We start from the raw sequence: 14393 nt of genomic DNA on the forward strand, positions 1-14393 counted from the left end.
GTTGTGTAATAGCAAGACAAAATAGCTTCAATTGCTGGGTCATTTCAGGGCACAGAAAGTGGAACAAAGCATCCTGAAACTGATCTGGAAGCAAGATTCCATCAGAGGGCAATGCCTGGAAAAATCCCCCAAGATCATAGAATCGTAGAATATCCTGGGCTGGAAGGGATCCAACAAAGATTGTTGAATGCACCTTCTGGCTCCACACAGGACACCCCCAAAATCAAACCATGCTTTAAACTTAATGTAGTTTGTGGTTGCCCAGCCCTCTGATTTTGTTGAGATCTCTCTGCAAGGCCTATTTACTCTTGAGGAAGTCAATAATTTCTTTCAATTTTGTTTTGTCTGCAAACTTAATTAGTATGTGTCTAAGTCCTGTGTCCAGATCATTTAAGAAAACATATGGAAGAACTGACTCTACAAATAGAGCCCCAGGAATCCTCATTAGTGACTGGGCAGCAGCTTGATGTAGCCCCATTTGTGCATTTGAGCCTGACTTATCAGCTGGCTGTTGTCTGCCTGTAAACTGGATATTCTGTCATGTAGAGTACTGTGGTCAATTCAATGGGCAGCCTTCTCATACATGGAAAATAAGTTAGTTTAACTAGACTTTCCCCTCATTAACTGATACTGACTGTGACCAATGCCTACAATTTGGAAAGACTGATGTAAATTTCATATGAAAGCCCTGTTGCTTGATGTGCTGCCTATAGGCCATTGTTTGTCCCTCCATCTGGAAATTGTCATAGTAATCTCAAGTATGACAGTTTCAAACAGTGCAGAAATCATCGTTCTATTCACACCTCTTAAGGTCTAAGTTTGTCCCCTATAGAAAGTGTGGCTATGGTGTTTGTACATCTGATTGTGATTTCATTAAATACCATTTTTTCTGTTATTTTTTGGAGTCATTATTGAGGGCTTCACATTTCTCTGGTTGAAACATGAAATATTAAGGGGGGACTGGGTAAATTAGAGGGCAAATGGTGTATATTCTACACCAGCACTTGTTGGCATGTTCTCACAGCTGACATTTTAAGTCCCATTCATGAAGGACTGGGTCTGTACTGCTCCTATTTATTTGCACATAAGGTCCTTGCTTGCCTGGATATAATAGGGAATTGGGCTTAAAAGTAAATATCACATACTTGGAAATCTAAGATTGTTGGCTATAATGAGAAGATGCAACCTTCTTGATTATAACTTTTATCTAGGCAATTATTTGTTCTTCTGGTAGATAATGATCAAATCAACATTATGGATGTTCCGGTTTAGACTAGGAAGCCAGGTAGTATAGTAAAATGAAATTTACTTTCAGAAGTGTGCTTTTCTTAATACTTCAACACCTGATTATAAGACCTCACCTTCCCTGTCAGTTATTAGAGTAACAACTTAGAAAACAACTGGAAGTTAATGTAAATTCCCACTATGAAGAATTTACCAAGCAAAACTTACAGCAACTACTGCAGGGAACTCACAGATATGCTTGGCACGGTATGCCCACATGGCAAAGGAATTGCTTCATTGCCAAATAAGGCTCATTCTTGTTGCTGTTTACCATACTTTGTGTCTTAAACTCTAAAATTTGCATCAGCTGTACAAGGGCATACTGAGGGCTTTAGAAACAGTCAGGAGAAATGCTTTCCTGTTAGCACAGGTTAAGGATGTTATTGTTGTTCATCTTGTCTTTCTGCTTTGAGAGGTAGAGTTAGCCCTTGCTTGTGGCTGTTGGAAAGACAGATGAATGTGTGTCAGTTTTAAGAGAGGCTGCTACTGGGGCTGAAATCATAATGTATTACAAGCCAAATTTTACTGAGAATTCCATGTATTTCAATTTGCTAATTTAGGAAAGGGATGAAGGTACCCAAGATAATTTCTTAACTATTTGGGGAGTGTTGACAGATTTGTCACATAAGCAGAAAGAAAACCTTCATTATTGTAACACTTAACTCTTGTCTGGACTGCTGTTGTATAACAAAGCACGTAATTCAATCAACTTTGCTTATTTAGTCTGTACAGCCCTAACTACAGGATATGAGTGAATTATTACGTTGAATGAAATTACTCATTTATCAAACATCAGTTCATCTATCAAATTATTTCTATAATAGCTTTAGTTCTTTGGGGATTTTGTGGAATGCATGATATACTTGGAATTCAGAATGAAGCTGAATAAGTATCATTTACGTGCCGTTTGTTTGTGGATTAATAAATAGCTTTTCTAAAGAATCAGCATCCCTCTCCTCTTTACTATTTTCCCCTCCCAACTCCAATTAGAAGTAGATTTAGTTTAGCAGTTAATAGAAATGGGAAATTAAGTATCTAATTAACTTTTTTGTATTACAATATCCTTTGAGAAGCTCCAGGAAGATTACTGAAGGATCATTGGGTTGTAGGTTTCCAGTGGTTGCTGGTAATTTGTTATGAAAAACATTCTGGTGATATCTAGTGAGAGACATAATTAAATTTGTTTCAAGTCTGCAATATCTTCTGCAAGACTTATTTCCAATTATTGTTTTCATTTTGCTGATGTGCAATGCTACTGAAATGTCTGCCTTTTAAAAAGGGTATGTGACATTGCTATACTATTTTTATTACACATGCTATTATTAAAGCAACTGGAAATTGTGTGTCCTAGATCTATGTACATCCTTATGAAAGCTTCTGTAAATAATGCACCGTACAGGGTGAACTCCTGGTCAAGAGTTATTAAGATACTTTTTGTTTCTATACTACCTGAAGAATTTAAAGTCAACTGCTGTTAAACTATCAAGTTTTTAAAATGTAAGAACTTTGAAAGAGTTAGTTTTGTGGAATGAATAGATCTGCTGAAATAAGAATACATGCTTAAATGTAGAAAACTCACCAGGGTGATTTTGAAGATTTGTGGGTTTTTGAGCATTGAGATTTACACCGTAACCATTTAGCAAGAACTGTCTTCTATCCCTGTTTTTCCCTATCTACTGCATTTTGATAACTTCTTGCTCTCTTAAATGCTTACCGTATTCACTTGTTAACATTGTGAATATTCCTCTTTCCCTTTAAATCAGGCATGTTCAAATTAGCTGTTGTAAGGCTAGAGGAAATCAACAAGATCTTGTTCTATATGTAATTACTATTGAAATAAGTAAAAACAGGGCAGCTCTTAATGCATAATGAAGACCGGGTCAAATCAGTTGTATCTGACATCATAAAAATTCAGGTTCTTGTCCCCCTTCCTCCTAAGGAAGCTTGGTGCTCTAGAAATCAAGTAAATTACACTCTTCAAGCTTCTGGTGCTACTTAATGATGCTGACTAAGCTGTTTCAGCGCTTTGATCTCCTGCCATGATTTGACCCTCATTCTACTTTTATCCTTTTTAAAAAGCATTCTCTCACAAAAGAGAATTTGGCCCTAAGGAAATAAGCATGTGGAATTTTTATTTTATTTTATTATTATTATATATTCTTTTCTTTTTCCATTAGACCCTGCCTATATGATTGTCCCTATCAAACAAACAAGCTGCTCAGTTATTCTCTGCGGATTTCTTATTTACTCAGCTAACAACAACATCAACTCAAAGCCTGTAACAAACCACTTGAACTGAGTGGAAGTATTCCAGAGCAAAGGGAATCCTCTAGGAGTTAACGTTCTGGGGACTGTTACCATTGGACGCAAGTCTGATATATTCTGTATGAAGCACAACTTTTTGTGAAGGCTTGAACCATGCATAGGACAACAAGCTTGTCACATTTCAGTACTGTTCAGGCATGGCATCCTTCCTACCCTGCAGCTTTCAGCCAAAGGCACTAAACTAAACACTAAGCTGGGTCCTATGTCATTTGTGGGAGCCCTATTCTCTGAAGAGACTAGATGCCTGCATTAGGCACTACTGAAATGTTTTTCCTCTCTGAATCCTGTTTAGTCAATCACAGACTTATGCTTTAGCATAAAGGGTTTACTGTGGAAGGGCTTAATGATTAAGATACTCTATTCTATTTTCTTTAATCTGCTTAAGTGAAGGTGTTGTTGTGGTTCTATGGTCAAAATATGTTGATGACCTTCAGTAATTGTGAAGGAAAACAGTATCAAGCCTTTGTGCATCTCTTTTCATTATTTCAGAGAGGAAATATCATCGTTTCTTTCACTGTTTAGGACAGACATAGAAATAAAATAGTATTTAGGATTCTGAAATTCACTCTAGTTCTTTGCTGAATAGAATGTGATAACAACCTCATGTTGATGCTTTTTTGGTACTTAGAAAGATCCATGATGATGGCCAGTGCGCATGTGACAGTTCATACACATAAGGGTAAGCTTGTAATGCACGAATGAGTGATATATTTTGGAAAGAATACAACCTCATTTAACCGTTTGCATTGCCCTCTTCTAATTGTTAAGTAGCGTAACAACTTTGTCACTTTGACTGAAGATCAGCTGGCAAAAACAATTATGAATTGGATCTACACATGCATTGTTAATAGAAAAATACCACACTGACAATTTTGCATGCTTTTACTTTTGCATTTTAATTACCTTGTGTGAATAACTTTTCATTGCATTACTACTGTCAAAGCTATCGATCAAATCTAATTTGGGTTAAATCTCTTTTGTTTAACAGATAATGTCACCAACGTTGCTCAGAAATTCCTTTGTCATCACAAAAAAGAGGATGTGCCAGTAGGAGTAGGACTCGCTGTGTGGAAAATCCCAGTACAAACGTACTTAACAACTTAGCTCCTGGTGCTGCTCAGACTTAACGTCTCCAGCGTAATATCATACACAACTGCCTAGAGACCTGTGGACAAGAGAAAGGTACTGTGTATTACCACCATGTTTGTTGGGTATGAAAAGAATAATTCTAAAATAGAGTTACAGTGTTATCAATTTCTTAAAGACAAAGAAGACTTCTTAAAGACTTGAAACATCAAGTTAAGTATTTTTGTGTATGCTGAAATATACTGTCAACCTAACTAGATTTTGCAGTCAGTAAGATAACCCAAATTAGTACTAAGTTTCTATCTGCTTTAATGTGGTTCTAGTTACAAGAAGCCTTTCTATGTTCACTGAATGAACTTCTTTACAGCAAAATTTTTACTCTGTTTTCTGTTAATTTTGTAAGGCTCTTCCCCCCTGTGGAATCTTAAATCTGCAGTACAGAAATGAAGCTCAGTGTCATACCTTCATCACCTGCTTGTTAATGTGACTGCTGTCTACGTCATGTATGCCTGTCACCAATAATAAAGAAGAAAGTCTTTGACTAGCTTGGTTTCTGTTGGATGTTAAGCTTTTCTGACAGAGTTTCTCAGTCTTCTGTTGGCTTTCATGTGTATATAGTGTGCACAAGTCTGAGAGACGAGAAAGCAGATTTATATGCTTTGCATGAGAATTCAGTGCTTGGGGTCACTTTGAGGGACTGGCTACACATATGGGGGGAAAATATCAGTTTTCTCCTATTGGAGAACTTATGGAGAAGATAAAAGTTCAGCATTCTGCCTAATTCCTGACTTTGTGTGTTCCAGGATCTTCCTACAGTAGAACTTCAGAGATAATGCAGTTACTAAATTCAGAAATACTAAAAACTGGACAACCCCCTTCCCATGTAACTGTTCTCACCAAAGCAAAATGCCAATGGATTCTATAAATGTTATTATTATTATTTTAGAAAGATACTGTGAATATTATCAAGGTGGTTGTTGTTTTGTTTTGATTTTGTTTAAAATGTATTGCAGAACAAAAAGGAAAAAAGCAGTAGTTTTGAAATAATCTTTACTGGCAGATATTTTTGCAGTTTGCATTTGGAAATTGTTGCCTTTTTGCTATATAACCTGACTTTATAGTGAATACAGTCCGTAGTGGAAAAATACCTTCTGCTGGAAGGGTTAACTATGATTTTAAGTAGGGAGAATGCTATGAGAAATAAAAGATTGCGGTGTATGATCATTACTGAAGTCCTCCTAAGGATGGACAGAGTGAAATTTTCCTTTTTTTTAAAAAAAAAAAGTACAGAACATGCCTTAGGAATCCCTCTGGGTAGTATTGGGTTGTCTCCTGTGATGTTCTAGTACAGCTAGTAGTTCATTAGTAAATAGTTCATTAGTTCTTCTACTTTAATGCTTGAAAGAAGTTCCTTATAGCATAGTCACTACAAGGTAATAAAAGAATGGAAAACCAAGTCTAAAGTAACTCACTGAAGTAACTCAGTAAGGAGGAGAATCAATGTTGTGCGTTCTACAGATAATTGTTTGTCTGTACTTCGGAGGGCAGTTCAACATTTACCACTGACCAAGCTTAACTCCTCATGGTGAATTGCAGGAGGAGCTTCAGTGACAGATATCTGGATGTGGAGCCTTTGGACTTCTGCCTGTTTGGGCCAATAGAGGATGGACTGTGTGGGCAACACTTCACTATAGCAACAATGCTTTCACAGCAGCTGCGAAACAGTGGGTCACCTCTGCTGGTGAAGGTTTTTGTTGTTTTTTTTTAATAAGCTTGGCATGTGGTACTCCATCACTGGTGAAAATGCATGGCTGATGGTGGTGGCTGCTGAAAATCAGCATTCTGTAGCTGAGAATTTGTTCTATCAAATAGAGTTGTTGTGCTTTTTACATCTGTTGTAGTTTCCATAGAAATAAATAAGAAATATTATTTTCAGAATGACCTACACAATAGAAAGTAGATAATGCTGATTTTGAAAAGTACTGAATACTATAGCTCCATTTCTGATTTTATATCTCTGAAACAGTTTAAAAAACATTGGTCTATTATCCTTAAGTCTATCAGTTCCTCTATATCCAAACAGATGAACATGGATTAAAAAATCGATTTATTTAACAGACTCTGCAAGATGCTCAAGATATGAGAAAGCCTTTGATACCTAATTCTGAAAGTGCTTCCTTTATATACTGATAATTTATGAGGAAACGTCTCATTTCCTGGAGCTGCTTTAAGAAAATTTTAGCATAGGAGTTTTCCTTTTTTGGATTGCTTATGCACATTTGCCCAATGCTAGAGAGGAAAAATGGCAAAAAAATTCCCTGTCAAATCACGATTGCCCTTATTTTTATTTTTATTTTTTGCATCTCAATGTGCTATTAATTTGATGATAATTTTTCTGATACTTCCAAACTGTCTTCTCAGAATGACCATGTAAACACAGACACTTATATGTAGGAACAGGATTTCAGTGGGAGCTGCTACATCATGCTGCTATCTGTGGGTGTACCTGAACATATAGGATGGCTGCAAGGTACTGGGTATAGATAGGGCCAGGCACATTTGTGTTTTAAATATCTCTGTTTTGTTGACTGATAGATTATGAAATCTGCCATAGCTGCTTCCAGCCCCCTGCTTTAAATTGACACAACTTTAATGTAGATAAAATGAGATTACTCATATTTCCTAACAGCCTTTGAGTAATCTGTCTGTGCTGACTAATCCTCTGCACAATTATGCTTCTGAATTTATGACTATAGATCCATTTCTCTTCAAACACTGCAAAAAAATTACTGTGGTATGGATCTAGATGGTTTCTCTTACATGCAAACTTTCAACTGTTTTGATAAGGTGCTACATTTGGATAGCAGATAGCTCTTCAGCTGCTGGCAGAATTCCCACATGCATTTTAGAGTTAGATAAATATGTTGCTGCTAGTGGTCTTGTTAAGATAACAGTGGTCATGTTTTGCTTAGCTAAAAATACTTGTCTACATTTTGAATGCCTGCAAGATGTACTAAAAAGAAAACTAAGCAAACTTTTCCTATACTGTAGGAAGGTCTTTCATTTCTTTAGGTCTTGCTATTGGGTGTTAAGCAAAAGAGACCTTCAGTCTATTAAGAAGGTACTTGTCAATTCCTATGTTTATGTGAATGGAAAACAATGGTATGAACCCTGAGAAAACTGTAGCATGTGTGGTATACCTTTAATAAATAGTACTGTGACTAAGAAGCTGGGAAATCTGACATCTCTAGGATACTGTCCTTGTAATAATGTGCTTCTCTTGATAAATAGGGTCCCTATTGAAATTGGAGAACTTTCTTTGAGTGCTTCTGTGTGTCTTTTGTTGTTGTTTTGTCCATTTGCTTTTGGTTTGGTTGTTTTTTTTTTCCAGCTATGGATTACTTTGTATTTAGCAAGAACTGCTTTTCAGTTTGTTGGAAACAGTATTAATTGTGAACAGTGCAATGTGAATAATAGTTACGTGGTCAATGTGGTCTAATTATGGCAATATACGTTAACAATTGCTATACAAAGCATGAGAGATTTCAGGACTATCTTAAAAACAACATTTATACTATTATCTTACCACTTAAAACACTTCTTGAAGGAAACCTATCCTGAGTACATACACACATAATATAAATACCCCTATGTATGTTGAAAACATTATGTTAATATTTTATTACATATAATCATAAGCAAAAATGTATTTTAAAATGTTCTTTTGTTTTGTCTGTATTACAATCAACTTGGACAACAGCAGCTGATTTCAGGTTGTTCCTCAATTGCTCAATACTGCATTTCTATTATGTTGATAATAGTGTCAGGTTTTTGTTCAGTTCATGGAGGCTATTCAGCTCCTTTTCTACTTTGTGATATTCTTGTACATAATGTATTTTTATTAAATGTGGAGTTGGTGTGCCTGAAAAATGATACATACTGAAGCACTTCTATCTCACAGCTGGATTGCTTCATATTTAGTGAGAACTGTGTATGAAAATCTAAACTTCAGCACAAATTAGGAAATCTACCTTAAAATCCTTTGAAAATGACTTTCAAACATGAATTCACTGATAATATATTAATAAATATATATTTTAAAATGTATTGTAAGAGCTTCTGTTTGGTTATAGAATGGAAAGAAATGAGGAAAGCAAATCATGGGAAAGAATGAAATAAATGTGTCATAAGGCCATATATGTGAGTACAGAAAATGAATGGAGTAGAGCAGAATGTCAACCCAGCAATACCAGCTGACAGACAAACCATCGTAATGCAGAAAAGGTCACCCCAGAGAATGAGCTCTTCAGAGTCTGGATGGAACTGAACAACATCACTATACCTCATAATTGCACAACTGACCTTCAGAATTTGGATTTATGTTTAAAAAATTGCTTGCGCATCCAAGACTTTGACTTGAAGATACAGTATTGAGGCAGGTTACTAGACGGTATACTACTTTCAGAAATTCTCTTAAGCTCTGTTTTAGTTGCTTTTGAGTCATTTGATCTTGAAGAAATAAATCTTCTCCACTGTGAAGCTTGTAACTTATCTTGCTGATTGAATCTCTGAAATCCTCTTTACTTGGATTATTTTTAGATGTTAACCACAATTTTGAAATTATAACCAAACTGAGATGTCTTTAAACATTTATTGTCTAGAAAAAACATGCAATGGAAACAAGAAATACTATTGCAGACTTATCAGATGCATATCATTACTGTGACCTGAGGACAGTAATTCCCCATTCTCTATCTTCCATCTGGTATAGGGACAGAAGTTGTTCATCCTCCAGAAGGAATTGCCCAATGGTTTTTAGGAAATGGAAACAATAGAACTGTTAGACTCTGATGAAGAGTGTGGCAGAATACCATGTCTAAGCAGAATCTGTATGGGGACAGAATGATGCTATCTGCAGGTGTGCTCTGAAGTCAGGACTGTGAAAGAGATGTGCCTGTGTTTCGTCTTGTGGGTGAATGTGATGGAAATTATTGAGGGATGGGGGGACATCAGCATTAAGTCATTTGAGCTGAAGCAAAGCTTAAATTTGATGTCTTGACAGTTAGCTAAGAACTATCTCTGTTTAGAAAAGCAAGCAAGCATTTTATACTTGGTTTGGAAATGAGCAGCTCCTGATGAGAGGAGCCTGTGATGATGGTGGCAACACTACCTTCCTTGAAAGGTCTGCCAAAAAAGGTCCGTTATTAGAGCTCAAAAGGAAGATGCACCAGGGCTTTGACATTGCGTAGGTATTATGTACATGTGAGGAGAGGTAAGAAAAACAGACCACCTTTTTGAGTGCTAGGGTGACTTGGTAGCTGCATGCAATTGCAGAGGTGGAAAAGAAGTGAGAGAAATTCAAATGGCTGGGATGGGAGCAAGGGAGGGCTGGTGCAATCATATTACTCAGCAACCTTGAGCTATACATACTTCACTTCACAGACTTGATAAATATCTCTGCTACAGCACTGCTAGCTCAAGTGCTGCTCATTGCAACTAAACCCAAAGTATGAGTTGAGGGGGAAGAAATTCTTCCTTATTTATATTAAATTTAGCTTAAAATTTAAAAAATACAAAGGGGAGATGGATGAGGGACTACACTGAAGAGTAAGTTAAGAGTTTTCAATTATAGCAGGGATGTTTCTGTTGTTTTATTTGGGAGAGTTTATTTCCTTCATTGAGGAAGTACTTCATTGCTTTGTGGTTGTTTCAGACAAGAAGTAGGAAAGAGATGCAATAATATGATAACTCTTAGAATTGCAATAAAATACTATCGTGTTATTTTTTCACTTTTGGGATCAGTTGGTCTTTTGTTCCATCTTTTCAACTGTGGCAGTTTAATATTTCTGTGCTTATCAGGAAACTGATGAAAGCAGACTTCCTATCTTTCTCAAGTAGAAGAACTTGTGTTAAACTGCTTGCAAGAGTGCAGTTGTAGCAATTTTCTGTGCAAGAATAGTTAAATATTTTCCTTGTCGTAACATTTAGACATGAATGACTACTTAAATTAAATGGAAATCAGTGAAAGAGGGGAAGCAGGAAAAGGCACTTACTGGTGCTGGTAAAGGCATGGGAACAGCTTACTGGTGAGCTGGATGTTATCATAACTCCCCAGAAAAGTGAAATTGGATAGTAGATGAGAAGTAGAATATTTGGGCATGTCAATTAACTTTCAAAGATAAATCTAAGATTTAAAAGTGAATCTAACTATTTACTGCTTAAAATCCTCCCTATGACAAAGAAAATATGCAGTAATTTCCTGTTCCATTTGTGAAGTGTTAGTGAAAATCTTTGATTTGATGCTCCCGGGCTTTTACTGTGCAACAGAAATGTAAATGTGTGCAGCAATGGTATTTTGGATGATGTCCCTTGGAAGGAAAGAACATAGTCAGATCTAGTGTTTGTACTGTTCACTTAAACATTTCAGCATGGAATGGAAATACATGTAAGCAACAAGTAAACAGAATCACACACAGCATCACAGAATGGCCCAGGTTGGAAGGGACCTCAAGGATCATGAAGCTCCAACCCCCCTGCCTGGCAGGGCCACCAAACTTCCATGGTTACTAGATCAGGTTGCCCAGGGCCCCATCCAACCTGGCTTTGAACACCTCCAGGGACGGGGCAAAAAACCTTCATCTTAGTGCAAATCAACTTCTTGTTTTACTTTTTTTCTTCTTCCTTTTCTGATACACAGTTATTTCCTTTTATTTATCTTGGAGTTGGTTGTGAGGTAAAGAGTTGAGAGAGTAATAGACAAACAGCAGATAGGATTGTTATTTGGGCTAGTGATAAGAAGTGGGTCCTACTAAGATTAGTTCCCTTTATTTTCCTTTACTGATGTCTCCTTTGGCAGGCTCTGTTCTGTATAAGGGGGATCCCAATAGTATATGTACCCTCTTCCCCTCTTCCCCCCAGTTTGTTTTTCTTTCCTGTTCTGGAAACTGTTAAAGTTTTGCTAGAATAGCTCTGCAACTTATGACATGAAAAACTTAATTGCTACTGCTAGAGCTGTGCCAAGCCTAACTTCAAAGCAAAATCTTATTCTGTGGTTCAGCCTGGGGAGATGATGAGGCAATACTTATTTCCCTATTACTTCATAAAGTCTTCAGTAAGACTAAGCATGCCTACAGAATTACTGTTGGTGCCCCAGTGTTTTAGGCTTCCCTTCAGTACCTCTTCTAAGGCATGAGGTGGGGTGAGTGACAGAATACTAAGATCAGTACATAGTACAAATTATATATATATATATATATTATATTATTCCACAACTCAATGTGAAGTTTCAATTATACTGCATCCTACTTATGTGGTAATGAACCTTAAATAAAAACTGTGTCTGTAGGCAGGGATGATTTATAGAAGCACACTGGAGAAGGAGGTTGCATTTGCGAAGAGCCCAAAAACATATATGTAAGTTTCATAGGTAAAAGGGAAAAATATATTTTCCTCAGTGTGAATTAAAAATCATTTTTTAATTCCCCTTAATGGATAAAAGAGGCTGGCTATGACAGCAGGAAGTAGTTTGGAGATACCCTGGTGGCGGTGCTATACCTGCAGAATTTGAAGCTGGATATTCAGATTTCTAGATGAATTTAAATCCTGTGTGGAAATAATCTCTATTCCATATCTGACCATTCTTGCAGGTTCAGGAAGCTTTATTTCTGCATATGTATTCCTGAGCATAGATTAAATTCTGTACTTCCAAATACATTTTGGACAGTGGCCAACCACAGAATAATTTTGGTTTTTTGGTTTTTAAGCCAACTTATGGATGATTTGTCTTTTGTGTTTGTTTCTTAACATTGAGGGATGCTGTCCTTAATGTTTTAAATCTGACTTGTAGAGAATAATTCTGTCCAGATATGCAAGTGCTCATGAACAGCACATTCAGCTCTGAGCATTCTCTTTGCACTTCTGGGGAATGCCTTGCCAACCACCGCCCCAGGCAGCATGGTCTAGCTGAATCAGAAGCACTGGCAGTCAGCAGAAGGATGTCTTATTGGCAGTCTTTTCACTATAGTGAAGCTTCCAGTTTGTGGATATTGGAAGATGGTTGCACAAAGAAAGTCTTCAGCTCACAAAGTTCCTCTGCTGTGCTTTTCTTGTGCTGTGTCATGTTTGTCTCTGTGGATGAAGCTGAATAAGAAATGAGAGTCTGTCTTTGAGCTCTTACTGTATTAGCCTCTAGCGGTGCATTTTGCTGTCTGTGATTTTAAGCTACAGTGCTGCTACCTTATGGAACTGAGGGAAGGAAAACAGAAGAAGCTAAGATCTGGCTGAAGTAGTCCTTATAAATACTTCATCCTAGCTGATGCAGTTCCATCAGCCTGCAGTCCAGAGCCTGAAGCTTCATTCACTTCAGTGAACAGTCACTCAAATACTAGCGCTTGAAATGTCAGCATGAGATGACTGATTTTATTCAGAGCACTGTCATAAGGAGGAATTTAAGTGAGTCACCTCATGTTGTCACCACTGGTAGGCATGTGAAATGCTATCACTGCTTCCAGGGAGGGTGCTTGGTGAGTCAGCATAGTCCCTGGTCACATAGGGAATCAGTCCCTGAAATTAGAATAAGATCTTAGCTCTCAATGCAGTACACAGATACAAGGTATTATGTACCTGTAGAACAGTATTTTAAGTACTAACACGAGTTATCTAAGCCACCCATCAGAAAACATTACTAAGTTGGTGTCCATCTCTCTGATTTCTAGAGCTCTGAATGCTCAGGTCTGTATTCAGTGCTTAGATTATTCCCTATTTGGGAAGGTCATATGAATTCTTTAGTGAAAAGTAAAAATTAATGACACTATTGGAAGATTGTGACTTTTGGAGATTAATATTTGTCTAGTCGCACTCAAGTAATCTGAATCTGTATCCTAAGTGTTTTGTCCTGTTTCTGAGCTCTATTGTTCATGGAAATACTGGTTTTAGAAGGGTATGCTTTTTAGGTATTTCTTGGAATACCTTTTTGAGGGAATTGCAGCTTTGTGATACTTTAAAAATAGCGGTTCCTGCTCACTAACAATTGTTGTAAACTCTTGGTAAACTCTCACAACCCCAATTTCTCATAATCCTTATTCACTTATTATTATCTTTTTTCTTTTATTCTGGCTTTGAGTTTTAATTATTCCTGCAGTAATATTAATAACAGTGATGATAATAATTAGAAACAAACAAACAAGCTCGAAGGTATCTTCTTTTAAAATTCAGGTAAACAACTCAGCAAAAATGGTCCAGTGTAATCCAAAAGCCTAGATATGATGGGATGATTAAGCCATAGGGTGTCAGGGAGGGTGAATAATGTTATCGCAGCCATTCTCAGTATTTGTCATTTCTATAGCACTTAGTGGAAAACGCTAAAATTTGATCGATCTTCCTATTCTTTTGTCCTTAAATTTTATGCTTCAAAGGAGGAAGTATTTTTCAGCCCAAGCGTCCCTCTGAATTGCACAGGATACAAGCAGAAGGATGGAAGGCTGTGTATATGTTGTGCTAGACAGCAGGCCGCTTGTCAGGTCTCCTGAGTATGCTCAAAAGAAAGGAACTGCCACTTAGATCAGAGGCTCAGCTCTATCTCAAGCTGTTTGCTGCAATGTGTGCAAGAGCTGATTCTGGAAGTTTGTGGAAGGAGGGTCTTGCTACTTTAAACTGCATTTGAACTTTGCATTTTTGTGCTTTCTTCTTTGTTTCTGTGT

At 37.0% G+C, this 14393-nt stretch overlaps 1 protein-coding gene across 10 annotated transcripts in view; it reads left to right on the forward strand.

Moving 5' to 3' along the window:
• JAKMIP1 (janus kinase and microtubule interacting protein 1) overlaps positions 1-14393 on the forward strand; it is a 126716-nt gene that overhangs the window by 39640 nt on the left and 72683 nt on the right. For all 10 annotated transcript variants that reach the window (XM_072336599.1, XM_072336593.1, XM_072336597.1 and 7 more), the window contains exon 2: positions 4598-4791. The gene's annotated coding sequence lies outside the window, so the exon portion shown is untranslated. The remainder of the gene's footprint in view (positions 1-4597; positions 4792-14393) is intronic.

This window comes from Excalfactoria chinensis, chromosome 4, assembly GCF_039878825.1.
Source record: "Excalfactoria chinensis isolate bCotChi1 chromosome 4, bCotChi1.hap2, whole genome shotgun sequence".
In the NCBI taxonomy this organism is placed as follows: Eukaryota; Metazoa; Chordata; class Aves; order Galliformes; family Phasianidae; genus Excalfactoria; species Excalfactoria chinensis.